This window comes from Haplochromis burtoni, unplaced genomic scaffold, assembly GCF_018398535.1.
Source record: "Haplochromis burtoni strain Fernald_Lab_line unplaced genomic scaffold, NCSU_Asbu1 Contig_19, whole genome shotgun sequence".
NCBI lineage: Eukaryota > Metazoa > Chordata > Actinopteri > Cichliformes > Cichlidae > Haplochromis > Haplochromis burtoni.
The window spans coordinates 1,034,652-1,049,715 of NW_024582380.1; the positions used below are offsets into that span (position 1 = coordinate 1,034,652).

At 42.7% G+C, this 15,064-nt stretch overlaps 1 long non-coding RNA gene across 1 annotated transcript; it reads left to right on the forward strand.

Annotated features, from left to right (window-relative positions):
• Positions 1 to 658: 658 nt before the first annotated feature.
• LOC106633071 lies at positions 659 to 7,062 on the forward strand. The gene is made up of 3 exons (XR_001336086.2): positions 659 to 765; positions 1,321 to 1,591; positions 6,623 to 7,062. It is a non-coding gene; the product is annotated as an uncharacterized LOC106633071 (long non-coding RNA).
• Positions 7,063 to 15,064: the final 8,002 nt, after the last annotated feature.

The window sequence follows — 15,064 nt, forward strand, 5'->3', positions numbered from 1 at the left end:
CTGCGTTTGCTCCCTCACAGCACTGCCTGTCTTGTGCTCTTCATCCTCTCAGCTTGGCTCACCTCTGGGAAATGTAATAATTTCATGCTGAAGGAGTTCTTTTGGGGTGGTTGGGGGATAATAGGGTAGGATTGGGTTGCACTGGCTATTCTTAAGTTTTATATGTGACTCCCTTATGAAGTTCCTAAGCACTTTTAACTAGTTTTTTAAAAATATATACATTCACTCTAAACCATAGACAGTATGTAAATAACTCTTTATATATAGTCTGGCTACAGAGAGGTAGAAAATATTTGTAGCAACTTCCATGCTAAAAATAAACCTGTAAAGAGGAAGTAATGCTACAAGCTACAGACATTTTAGAGCTAAATAAAGTGTGTGAACACACAGTCATGTCTGTTCATAGGACTCTCTGCATGCCTGTAACTACGTACACACTTACTGCTTCCATAGCAACAGAGAAAGTACCTGCTAATCAAATGCACTGACCATCAGCAAGAGTGAGCCCCTCTATAAAAGCAATTGCTTGGTCAGACCATGCAGTGTGCAGAGAAACTGCAAAAAAAAACATAAAAAAAAAACCAGCAAACAACAAAAAAAACAACAAAAAAACTCCACAGGCGTCAGTTAGCATGTTAAATGTTAAAGTTCATGGCAGTACAATTAGAAAAAGACAATTACTGAAAAACAGTTACTTCAAGTTACTGTTGCTAAAGGTGGTTTTGAAAACTACTGGATCATGGGTTTTCTGACTTTTCACAAAAGGTATAACTTTGCTATATTTATGTGGATACACAAGGAAATATTGTGCGATTTATTTTTCACAATTTTTTGTAGCTAAATTCCTAATATGCTAATTTAACTAAAATCATGTAAAATTAGCTAAACTTTTTGCAGTTTAAGGTAGGTCTTGTATATTGTTTTTGAAGGATTATCGTGAAATACGTATGCTATTATACAGTTAATGTTGCTAAATTAATTTTATCAACTGCTAAGCATTAGTGCTTCCCTCTTTACTTTCTTAAAGACTTAAATGCCAGATTAGCAAGCTAATGCTAATTTTAATCATTTAGCGGTTAGCCTTTTAGCAGTTACTAGGAGCAAATTAAAAACAATAAATGTTATTGTTTATCAAATTCAATACATTTATGCCATTCAGCCAATTTTAATTCACTGATACATACATTTCAACTAAGTAAACCCAAAGTTTTAGCTAAGTTTGAATGTTCAAAAGGCTGCCTAGATTTAAGATGAATGGCTGTTTTCTTAACTTATGACCTCATGTTGCTGCCTGTCTGTCCATCTTTTGTCTGCTTAAAGCAACAAAGAAAGAGAACAAGAGGACCCTGGAGCGAGAGGATTTTTAAATCTTGGGAAAGGGCAAAAGTAAAAGGTGAATCACACATGTACTGCGCTCAACTCAAGGTAGACAACTGGCGCAGGTGGAAAGAGAACAAAGACGGAGGAGCAGAGGAGAACAGAGGGATGGAAACGGATGTATGTCTGTTATGTTCTTGAGGGTTAAACTCTGGGGAAATTACCTCATCGCAAGACCTCTCCAGAGTGCTGCAGCCATGTTGATTTTTCACTGGTAACGCATACACTCACACATACACACACCCTCCGCTGAACTGTGGCCAATAGCATCATAGCCTGTGCGAATCACTTCCAGATTCAGTAACGTCACCTCTGTCAGGTTCACGGCAGGAGCGCACACACACACACACACACAGAGCCTTTCCAACAGAGGGCAGGTTCACCGGAGGACACCACAAGGACGCGAACAAACACACACACACACACACACACACACACACACACACACACACACACACAGAGCCTTTCCAACAGAGGGCAGCAGCTTGATCTCTATTTTGATTCACTTATGACACAGAGGTCAAATCAAGGCTTTTTAATTCCACCTCTTTTAACTGAACTCAGAGAGGAACTATCCTCACATCATTGTGTGGGAACAGCTGAGGACTGACAGACTTAAACTCTCATGGCTGAGAGCCATGAGGCCAGAGTCCCTCGCTGGACTCTAACATGCCCCTAATATGGTTTTAGTAGCCTGCAGAGGTTAGGGAAGAGGCCATTGGGAGGCCATTGGTTTATAACCTAGGATGACAGGGAAAATGAGAGGGGAGGAGTGACACTGCTTTCCTTTTGCAACCGCTGTTGACGTGCCAGTGACCGCTGACCGTTTCAACAGAATACTTTGTGGTCAAAAGCAGACCGGGGCCTTACTGCGAAGCCATTAGGTGTCAGTGTGCTCAGTACCAACGAGTCCAGCAGAAATATAAAGCCTTAAAAATCCGATTTACAGACCACTTATAAAGTCATTAGTTAAAGACCAGCCTATATTAAGGACGATATATTAAAAATCTATATTCACTCGCAGTGCTGCCTAACTTACATTTTTTTCTAACAAACTTTGTAGTCTCTTGATCACATCTACAGTTGTCATTATAATTATTTTAACTGAAGAGATCACTGATTAAACATGTATGTCATTTTATAGATCAGTAAATGATAAATGCAATGATACAGAACAACATTTTAGGAATGATAAGTGTGCAGACAGAGTGTGCTAGATGGAGGAGCTGTGATATAAAAGTTACAACTGTAAACATGCTGCAAAGAAGACAAATATGATGTCTAGTGAGGATGAAAGTGATAGCCTGTGTGTTTGTGTGTGTGTGTGTGTGTGTGTGTGTGTGTGTGAGTGCGTGTGTGTGTGTGTGTGTGTGTGTGTGTTAGGTAGGGGCCCACACAAAGCCCTCAATCAGACAACTTTCAAATTAGCGCTCCATAACTACATCCTGCACTTGGAGCTTTTAGGACTTACTGAAATGTATAGTTCCTCTCCCACAAAACACACCACTCACACACACACACACACACACATACACACACACACACACACACACACACACACACACACACACACACACACTTTATGAGTCATTAATCTATCAGGTGGTCATTAAGAGGGGGAGGATGGGCTGATTGGAACCAGAGGGAGACAGAGTGATGTCAGACAAACACAAAGCTCTCAAGTGTCTCCACGTCCCCCCTTTTATCCCAATCATCACACACACACACACACACACACACACACACACACACACACACACACACACACACACACACACACACACACTCTCAGACTTGTATATGTGACTGACATGTAGACAGATAAAAGTGCCTACAAGGAAAACGTTTATTCGCGCCGCTTTGTTCCTCTCCCACATCTGAAGCAGAGCAAAGATCTTCCATAAAGCTGGATCAGTGGAGAGCCCGACGAGAAGATTGAAAAGCTCTGACTGCAACAATAATGGGAAATAAGCGTGCGTGAAGACAAATGTGTATCCATAATGAATGAGCTCGTGCTAAGAAGGGCAGAGGGATTGTCTACCCCCCCCTGCCCCACCCTCTTCCTTGATTCCCATGACATATACGGTAACACTTTCAGCATATATGGCTATCTTTGGAGGGCGAGCTATTGTTTAGCAGTGGCAGTAATCTCTTAAAGCAGTGCTGCTTTTCCAGGCTGAGAATGGATCTCTTTATTAACACTGACGGAGGCTCATTATCTATAAATACAGGCGGGAGCCACTAATAAATCATTTCTCATGGCCCTGATAGAGCACTAACCACAAGGCATTAAGGCATCGTGAAAGAAAACCGCACATTGGCAGGCAAAATCCCACTTGTGTGTGTGTGTGTACAAGAGTCACACCAGGCTTTGGCAGCTGGGATGATGGGGCAAGAGCTGGGCTTTTGATTGAAATAGCATGTTGTCTTTTGAGCTCCCATTTCGGCAGCGTTTAAATTATAGTGTCTCTGCGGGGCTGCAGAACGTCTCTAAGGGTGGGAATAAAGTCAGGAAAGAGAAGTTTTTTTTCAGTATATGTGAGGACACTCTGGATATGAGTGAAGGGAAGTTGAACAACTCTTAATTTTCCCCAAATGCTGGTCCAGGCGCTGCAGTAGCAAGATTAATTAGTTTCTCCAGCTTCACACTGGTGTCAAAACCTCGCGTGTGAATTTTCCTGTCACCGGGTGTCGTGTCGTTTGCGGTGATGGCTTTCAGTAAAATTACAAGGGGCGTAGGTTAGGTTCCAGCTGCTACACATAAATTATTTCAGTTTATGTGTAAAGTCACCACTAATTACTTAGTAACTGTTTCTTGCAAGTTTCAAATGTGGAACCTGATAAATTGCGTGCTATAGTTGAGATTTTCTTTACATTTACTTGCATTCCTTACAAGTGGTTGAAAACATCAGTGCACGTGTGAACAAGAAAGTGTTTGATAACAAGTTTGAAATATCAGCTTAAGGGGGGATGCTGTATGTCAGCGCTGTTCCCACAACATCCTCCTGCTGCCTTTAAATGGCTAAAGCGTTATGTGAAAAATGAGAAACTGCTCACTCACGGGCTAATGATTTATGGAAATGCTGTACAAGCTGACCAGGGTTAGGTCAGATTACTGATAAAATGCAGCTAAATACTCCTTGAGAGTGTAACTGTAATATAATTGCACATCTTTGAAGTTGATTATGGTTACGCATGTTTCTGATTACATGACACAGTTTCTGATTACATGCAACGATGTTAATTGGATTTTTGTCCCGTTGTGAACCTTCAAGCTCATCGTCACCGTGTTGGTGTTTAGAAACTGAATGTGCGAGAAGTCACTGGCCAATGAGCATACCACGGATATTCCTCCTTTCTTAATTTAATAATGACCATAATATATAAAAATAGATGTGATGTTCTATTTACTATGACCTGAAAACTGATCCAGGGGAGTAATCAGGAAAGGGAAAGGGTACGGTGGCCCTGGAAGGCCAAATGGACTGCAACTTAAGAAAACAACAGCAACAAGAAAAACGCTGCAAAAGCATACAAAACACAACGGAAATAGGAAAAAGAAAACAGAAATAGGAAAAAACTGATTTTCAAAAGCACAAGGGAAGTGTTCCTGGGAAGACAATAACCCGACGGACCAGTTACAGGAACCAAAATATGCTAAGAATTGCTCTTGGAGACACTTACAAGAAGTGGAGGGTCTATTGGTTTTATGAGGAAAGAAAAGATGAGAGGTAAGTGTGTTAGCCTAACTATTAGCCTAAAAATCCATCATCAGTATTATATGAATCATGAGACTAAAACACACTTACCTAGCATGTTTGGTTCCTGATGTGTTTCTGGGGTTATTGTCTCCCCAGAAACTCTTCCCTTGTGCTTTTTGGAAATCTGTTTTTTCCTATTTCCGTTGTGTTTTGTGTGATTTGGCAGCATTTTTCTTATTGCTGGTGTTTTCTTAAATTGCAGTCCGTTTGGCCTCTCAGGGCCACCATAGGGGAAAGGTCACAGAGCAGGGGAGCCAAGCGTTGTCTCCCATTAATTTCTATATCTGGGAAACTTTATGCAACCAGAGGAGTCGCCCCCATCTGGCCATTAAAAAGAATGCAGAAACTACATCTGTCTTTTATGTGTGTGGTGTTTTCATGCTCAAACAAATGCCCTCCAAGGCAGAATCACACCATCTCTAGCACTGTAGCACAGTCGACCACGTGAATGTGAAATTGTATTTTAGCATCACAATGAGTCTTTTAAATTCAAACCACAGTTTTACAAAACAGCTTTCACATCAAACATAACTGCAGATGCTTGGTGAACATATTAATTATTATTCATCTCATACAGTGTGTGTGTTTTGTCCCGGCTCCCTAACAACATCGCAAATGTTCTATCTATCTATCTATCTATCTATCTATCTATCTATCTATCTATCTATCTATCTATCCATCCATCCATCCATCCATCCATCCATTCGCTTCCGCTTATCCTTTTCAGGGTCGCGGGGGGCGCTGGAGCCTATCCCAGCTGTCATAGGGCGAGAGGCGGGGTACACCCTGGACAGGTCGCCAGTCTGTCGCAGGGCCAACACACAGGGACAGACAACCATTCGTGCTCACATTCACACCTAATGGCAATTTGGATTAACCAATTAACCTATCCCCACAAGCTGCATGTCTTTGGACGGTGGGAGGAAGCCGGAGTACCCGGAGGAACCCACGCAAACACGGGGAGAACATGCAAACTCCACACAGAAAGACCCTGGCCTGATGTTGGAATTGAACTCAGGACCTTCTTGCTGTGCGGCTCTATCTATCTATCTATCTATCTATCTATCTATCTATCTATCTACCTATCTATCTATCTCGTAACTCCTGCACTCCCAGCATGATTTAGAATTAATAACTTTATGTTAAAGCTATGTGTGGTGCAACCCATATTAAATGGTTTAAATGTTAATGATGCATCTAAATCCAGTAACTATCTTCCATTTTACAAGGGGGATAGTCATCTAGAGAAGGTTGTAGAGTTTCCCTGCTAGTAAAAACACATCCATTGCAGCACAGTATTTTTCCAAAGGGAATTACAGTGTTTATCTTAAAACAAATTTCCTAAACTATTCATGTACAGCATATAACCCACTGTTCTTTAGCTTAAACAGGCATTTTCAGCTTTGTGACTTTTGGCTTAAAAACTGAGAATTCTGCTAGATTAATATTTCCTATATTCTTCTCCTCTCTGCCATCTCTCCCAGCTTGTGTCTAACTCGAGGCCAAACCAGCCAAACTCTGACAGTTTGACCTTCCTCAGAGGTCACTCCTATTCTTACAGCAGCCAGCCCAGCACGGCCTCCTGCTTCAACACAGGCCAGCCCTGTATAACTGATCATACCGCTATCCAGACTCATTCTGCAGAGATGTGGGAATGAAAGGTCCGATTAGGGCCTGCTGGAAGTATTCAGCACACAGTCGCTACCCTGCCCGGCCCATCACTCCAGTCGGCGGCCCCCTTCTAACCAGCCCCTGCTCCCCTCCGTCCTGCGCTCCTCAGAGCTGTGATTGGCATGTGAATTACAGTGTGTGGTGATGATAATAAGAGTGCTAACCGGGGCCAGGCCTGCGCCTTCGAGCCAGCAGCCAATCCCAGCTGGCACAGCCTGAAAGACAACCGCTGCCACCATCTGAAGAGGCAAATAAAAATGACAAGCTAACTGTTAAAGAACTGCTGATTTTTCACATGTTTTAAAAGCTTTTGTAGCTCTGCCAGATCTTTCTTTCTTTTTCTTTCCACCCAACTTCTTCTTCTCCTAAATTTTCACCCTTCTCCCTGGCCGCCTGCGACCACATCCAGATACACGAAACCCCTCATTTATCAGGGAAATCTAAAAATAATCCCTCCTCTGCTGCGGTGTGGCTTTGATAAAAAAAAAAATATTGGTGTTCAGAACGATTGTGCGCTGTGGGACAGAAACAGATAAAGACATGCGTGACGGTTCCTCAACAGCTTTCCACCGCATGCATGTGAAACGACGGATTTCCCCCCCTCAAATAATTACTACTTCCCCCTCTCACCATACGTGTTAACAACAGCGAAAGGAGCACTCAACACATTTCAAACTCCTGCTCAAGTCAGCGAGCCATCCAGAAAGTGTATTTACGTTGGAGCGTCGTTCACTTTTATGCATCGCTCTATCCAAACATTCCCAAAATCGTGTGGTAGTTACACATTACAGTATTAGAAAATTACACCCTAACACCCGGCAGATTAGTTTTTCACCCCTTGACATCCTTCTGGGAAGTAGAGCTCTCATTCCCAGGGATCTATTCCTAAATCCCAACTTTCCCAGTGCCCCGTTCAATCAGCGTCCTGCTTGGCAGAGTTGCCACGTCTGGGCTGTCTGCGAGGGAGAAAAGATGCTCGGCTCAGACCCTCACATGCAGAGTCTGACTCTCATTATCAATTACGGCTGTTTTTGTTTCTTTTTACCACAGCCATTAACCACACTGTTACTGGCAGCCAGGGGGAGTTAGTGAGAGAGAGAGGCAGGCAGAGAGAGAGGGAGAGAGAGAAAGCAATTTTCATCAAAAAGAATTAGCTATCCAAACAAGTGAGACGAATGTGCCGTAGAGTCAGTTTCACAGTTGGCCTCATGAAAGCATTGTGGACAGATGAAGATCTATATGTTTTTAATGGGAAGAGGGTGAGTAGTAAGGGATAAGTAAAAGCTTAGGGAGAGAAAAGAGGGAGGGAGAGGGAGGACATAATTCACAACACACTTGTGGTGAGAGGAGGAGGAGGCCTGCATCTTGGCAGAGGCGCTCCTCTCCTCTCCTGCTTTCCTCTTGCCCTCGCTCCTTTGTTACCGGGCTGAGACAGAAGGAGCCAGTGAAGGCTGGATGCCGTGACACATGAGCCATTAAATCTTCCTGCACTGCGGGCAAAGGGGGAGGCAGGAGCAGCAGTACCAGGCCCTGTGCCCAGGATCCCCACATGCTGCCAGGCTAGAGACCCAGAGAGCAGACAGCAAGAGGGGATCCACAGAGGGAGACAGAGTTTCACCACTTCTGTAACCATTGTAATAACTCATAACAACCCCCCCAAGACTAAATGATCTGTAGTTGATTTAGAAATGTGCTGCTGAGGAGCAGAGACAGGCTGAGCTTTCTATCTAAACTAATCTCATACTAATGTTTCTGTCATATGCATTTTGGTACAAATTTAACACCAACCGGATACCTTTTTCTTTTTTTTAAACAACACAATGTTTATAATACAGTATTCCCAATTTCCACTACGGGAACTGTTATGACTAACATTATTAATGGGTGTGTTTAGCCGCTCACGGCACATAGTTGACATTGTGGTCTTGATTAAATATTGGAAAAGTCAACATAGCTTGAGCACAAGACAGAGCGCCATTACTACAAGTTAACTTCATATCAACATAACTTCCAGGAGACGGTTTGTTTATTGTTCATTCCCTTAAATGTGTCAAGCTGAAAAGCCTCAGATCCTCCGCTTCTCATAATGCAACCAGGTCCTTTTCAGGCGTCTCTCTTGGCTCAGAAACGGCCTTTCTTGGGTGATTTCATATGTGAGTGTACGGTAATTTCTCCATGTCAAGTAAAGGCTAATGAGTCTGTGCTGTTTGTTTGTGGGTCGTTCTGCAGAGCAGCTTCAGTTTTGTATTTAATAACTGAAGCTGCTCTGTTGAGTTGAGATCAGATGACTGGCCATTGGCCATCAAAGATGATCCATTTCTTGGAAACTCTTGTGGTTCTTTTGCAGTGTGTTTTGGGCCATTATCCATTTGCACTGCTAAAGGCTGTCTAATCTGTTTTACACCATCTGAGCAAAGAGTACAGGCGTGTACACTTTATAGTTCATATGCTTCTATCAGCAATCACATCATCAATAAACACTAGTGCAGGAGTGGGCAACTCCAGGCCTCGAGGGCCGTATCCTGCAGGTTTGAGATCTCACCCTGGGTCAACACACCTGAATCACATGATTAGTTCATTACCAGGCCTCTAGAGAACGACACGACTTATTGAGGAGGTAATTTAGCCATTTAAATCAGCTGTGATGGATCAAGGACACATCTAAAACCTGCAGGACACCGGCCGACACAGGCCTGGAGTTGCCCCCCCCCTGCACTAGAGTCCCACTTCTACTGCAAGCCACACATGCCCATGCAATAACACTACCTGCACCATGTTAGGCAGGTAATGTGGTATGTTTCAGTTACTTTTCTCTTCCCAAAAAGTTCATTTTGGGTTCATCTTAGAACTGTTCAGGCTCTTTAAGATATTTTCTGACAAAGTCTCATGTGGCCTTCCTGTTCTTACAGTTTTTCCTCAGTTGCTTTGGTGCATTTCTCACAACAGAATTGATCTCTGCACCACTACTAAGGCTCTTCTCAAAACAATTAGTGCAAACTGCAAAACATGGTGGATAACTTGCAAAAGTGAGTCACTTCATCAAAAAGAAAAGTCAGTTGCTCAAAATAAGTAGTCAATGCTTCAAAAGCAAGTCCCTTAATCAAAACAGATTTTCATCAAAAGCAAGTACTTATATCAAAGTGTCAGGGCTGTCACAATTACAAGTCATTACACCAGCACCTTTGGTCACAAAATCAAATGGTTTGAACATGTTCTCATTGTGACGGATAGGTGCTTCCCAATGACATGTCAAGTCTGGACAGCATGCATGGCATGTTGAAAACCATAAATTGTAAAGGAAAATCAAGACACTTCATATGCACTCTTGATAATATTCAATTGAAACTGTTCACAGCATTTTGCAACTGGGGAAATACAGTAAATCAAACATGCAGTAGTTATGAAACAAAAAAACCCCCAACAAAAACTGAAAAACAGACACTGCTGCATATCAATCATTGATATCTAGACACTCCCGTCTGTCTGCCCACATATTTGCATCAACATCACAGCGAATGTCAGCTCTATCAAAAGTATCTTCTGGAGTGTCGAATCCACCCTCTGCAGGACTCTGCTGTGATGTCATCACAAGCTGCATCCATAGCTGCTAGCAGGGTCATTTGGGTATGTGGATGCCTGTCATATACCTTCCACCTCCAGGAAGAGAAAAACTCCTCAATTGGATTTAGGAATGGAGTGTAAGGAGGAAGAAACTCCATAAGCATCCTGTCGTGCTGCAAACTACTGCCTGACTACAGCAGAGTGATGGAAGCTAGCATTATCCCAAACCACTACATACATTGTCCGATTGTCACCAGGATCATCCCTTTCATTTTGTGGGATTAGGTCCCTATAAAGAGCGTCCAGAAAAGCCAACAGGTGTTGTGTATTGTATGCACCAATACGAGGAATATGGGTGTGAACGCCATTTTCTGAGATTGCTGCACACATTGTAATATTTCTTCCTCGTTGGCCTGGGACATCAATGGTGGCTCTTTCTCCAATGTGATTTCGTCCACGCCGTCTGCCTTTTGCGAGATTGAATCCCGCTTCGTCAAGATATACAAACGTGTGCAGGTGTTCCCTGGCTTCCAATTCCAGAATACGCTATACAAAGGATGAGAATGAAAAAGTCTGTAATGGTGCATTTGGCACAACAGATTGTACAGTTTGAATTGTAAATAGGATTACAGTAACATGCATAAATGTAAGTGCAGTACATGGCCTAAACTTTTACAGTAAACAGAGGTACATATGCAAACATGTTTTACCTGTACATACTGGTGACGGCGCTCCTTCACTCGATCACTGTTCCGTTCAAATGGTACTTTGTACAGTTGCTTCATGGACATTTCATTCCGTCTGAGGACTCTGTCTATGGTGGAAATTGATATTGACTGAATATTTCCGAAGATGGTGTCATCTTCTACGACAGTTCTTTGTATTTCTCTCAGTCTCAAAGCGTTGTTTGCAGCCACCATTGCACAAATTCTTTCCTCTTGCTGCGGAGTCAAAAGTGGACCTCTTCCACCTCTTCCAGGTTGTCTGGCAGTCCTTTTTGAGATGCAGATGAAAAAAAACAAACATGCTTACAGTAATTGTTACAGGACTATCATTCAAAACTCCTTTCTTTACAGCATTACTATATTGTACCACAGCACACTATGCCACACCTGGGCCAAGTCTGCGCTTCAGTTACACTACGTCTATATGTAAAGATAAGGTCATGTCCTAATGCAAGTCTCCTGTATGACTATGAAAGTGCAGAGCAAATTAGTTTGTGCTGAATAACTACATTACAGTATGCTCACCTGTTTTCCCGACGAAATGTCTGAATAATAGAACTTACAGTAGTTCTCCCAACATTTGGTTGCACCCTTCGACCAGCCTCGGCCATTGTGAGGCCATGGTTTATCACATGATCCACAAGTGTTGCCCTGATTTCGTCAGGAACGTGTCTATGTGGTTGGCCTCTTCTTACCCGGTTTTGTCCTCGTCCTCCACCGATCCTCACCCCTCTTCCACAAGGCTGACGTTCCATGTTCTGCAGTTTTGTAGATTCAGTATGCACCTCATACCTGTCTGTTGGTTTACACATTATATATATACTTGTAGAGTAGGGGATACTGTAACGCGATTCACCTGTGACTGGGTAGAAGAGGCTTTTCATTGGTTGCAAGTAAGAGTAACACACACCAATTTTCATTAGTGTGAGATAAGGTTCACCTGAGAAAAGTAATTTATGGAGATTTTCATGGAAACTCCTTAAAAATAGGGTTTTCAAAATGGGTGTACAAATTGTTTGACAAGATGTTCAACAATTTTGAGTGCACTGACACAAGCAATGAAATGAAGACTATTAGTTGTAAGGACAATGACTATTCAGCCGGTACAAGTATAAATAATTGTGACATTCATGATAAAAGCAAGGAGATAGTGATGAATAGCAAGTCAAAAGTGACCATTCTTTAGATATTTGTACTTACTCAACTGCTTCATGTCCAAAGGCATTTGGACCTGTTCATTACCTGCACCATGTTAGGCAGGTAATGTGGTATCTTTCAGTTACTTTTCTCTTCCCAAAAAGTTCATTTTGGTTTCATCTATCTTAGAACTGTTCAGGCTCTTTAAGATATTTTCTGACAAAGTCTCATGTGGCCTTCCTGTTCTTAAGTGTAACCCATATACTCAAGAATCCTCTGAATGTGTTGTAAACCCTCTGGATTCCTACTTATTAACGCATCTGTTGATTGCGGACAGTGATACTCCAACCTCCTCAAACGTGTTTTTGACTTGGCTAGATGTTGTGAAGAAATGAAGGAAAGAATTCTGCAATCATCCACTTTAGGTTTCCTCTGTAGTCTTTCTGACTACACTATACTATTATTCATTTGGACACTCCTTATGTTTTGCTATCTCTCTTTAATAGTTGATTTTTCTTCCTAAGAATAACCTCCCTCACTGGCACTGACATGTTTTCAGAACTCATGGTTCCAGTGAAGAGAGACCAAATGAGAGAGTTCAACGGTCAACTCCAGATCTTCTGCCTGCTTAATTTGTTACAAAATAACATGAAAAGAGGCCTCATCTGTGAAACTGCTTTAACTGTAGGATTACTGCCGAGCCTCTGAAAACTGGGGACTGTGTATAAAAATGTCTGAAATTCCTGAGCAGTTAATGAATACTTTTGTTAAGCTGCCTGAAGTAAAGGCGAAGGCCTGCATTTCAGTCCCATCTTGATTGTTTGGTTTAAAATTCAGCTACAAAATAATTCAGAAAAAAAAAAGGTCTTTGGGGACCTAACTGTAAATCCAGAAATTAATTTACATGCGGTGATGATGTGCAGAGAGTGTGTGAAACTCCCACATGCCGGATTTATGTGTTGAGTATATGATGGTCATTAAATTCACAGTTGTGAACATAAACAGCAAATAGCTCTACAATCCATTTGCTGATAAACTTAAGGGTCTCTTACATTTTTTTACCATTTCATCATCAGATTTTGGAAGATAGCGTTTGGATGACGTTCAACAGCAAATCAAGAACCACGATGTGCTGGCACACAGAGTTAATTAATTACAAGTAGAAGAGGATGTGATCAGTCCCAGTGACTGTGAATGAAGGCTTCATTCCTGCAGGGACACGAAAGTCTGAGAGACACTGCTGTACCTCCAAGAAGAGGGACAAGGCAGAGGTTATGAGTAGCAGATGTGACATTACACAGATGCACATCCCTGGACATGATGACATGAGGATGAATAGCTTCTGTTTGGGCTTCCTTATGCGTCCTTTTCCACGTCTACTTCGAATGGAAAACAGGAGCAGACGATGACGATAACAGCAAACAACACAAAAATGAGCACATCATTGTCATAGCAGTCATAGTACTCCAGGTGAGCCGTCATCCATGTACCAGCACAGAGCAGAGAGGTCACATCCCATTAGAGCCACCGTCCTACATTTAATCACTCTGCAAACGTCACAGGAGACAGGCAGTGGAAGTTTGACGTTTGGCAAGAGAGCTGGCATCCTGTGCCCAGAATAAGCCTCACACACACACACACACACACACACACACACACACACACACACACACACACACATGACCCAACTTAAAACAAACCATAAGGGAGCCCCGTCACATCCATTCAGCAGTGAGCCACAGACAGCCAGGCCTGTTTATAAACACACACGTTGCGAGCTGTGAGCCTGTGCGCACATACAGCACATGGGTGTGTGGCTGGTGGTGATTATTCTTTGGGCTCTGGCCTTCAGCTCCAAATAGGCACAAACTTCGAAAAAACAAATAGCTGTGAATAAACAACGTGAAAACTGAAGTGCAGATAATAGAAAAACACTTCTTATGGACAAATAAAGGTCCTTTAGTTTAAGGCCAATTATTTGCTATTAATTAAGGCCCTGTATACAAATCAACAGCATGGCAGCGAGAAGCCGGAAGGCGAAAAAAAATGAATGGGAAACCTAATTGCAGCTGGTCATCGAACTTCCGCTTTAATGGAAACCCGAGGCCTCCCTCTTAATTGGATTTGAATCCCTTGTTTCCGCCAAGCGCGTGCACGCATATTGTGTTTAATAAGAGGAAACATGTGTGCCAGCCATCCCTGAACGGCCGCAGGTTTGCGCCAAATCAGAAAGCAACAAGAAGGTGCCGGGCCGTTTAGCAGAAAGCCAGGCGAGGCGATCGCTCGTCATCACTCTCCTGACATCCCATAATCCCATGAGAAAGATTTATGAGCTGACTGGCGAAGACAGCACGGAAAGCAATCTCTCAAACATGCGAGGAAAGAGACTGTGCAGGCTATTTCTATCAGTTTTGAGCGTCTTTTTCCAATAAAAGCCAGCAGGAACAGCAGCAGCAGGCCGCAGCCAGATCCGATCTGCTACACCCTCCTCCTCCCCCCAGCCTGAAACCACGGCGGGTGTTTGAGATGCTTTGCAAGAAAACGACAAGTTAGGAAAGAATAAACACGAAGGCCGGGGTCCGACAGCAGGTTATATGATGACAGGGAACATGTGATTCCGGTTGGTCATAGTTCTCCATTTCCCGGCTGTTGTCAGAGATTTCCATCAGCAACCAAACCAACCGTGCTGTAAACACAGCCCTCATTTGTTTTCTCCTCAGAGCAATTACACCATGTGATTAAAAAACATTTTAAATAGAGCCTTTGCTGACTTTTATTTGTGTAAAGCGGATCTATTTCATGTCGAGCAGTAATGTAATAATCCCGAGCTGT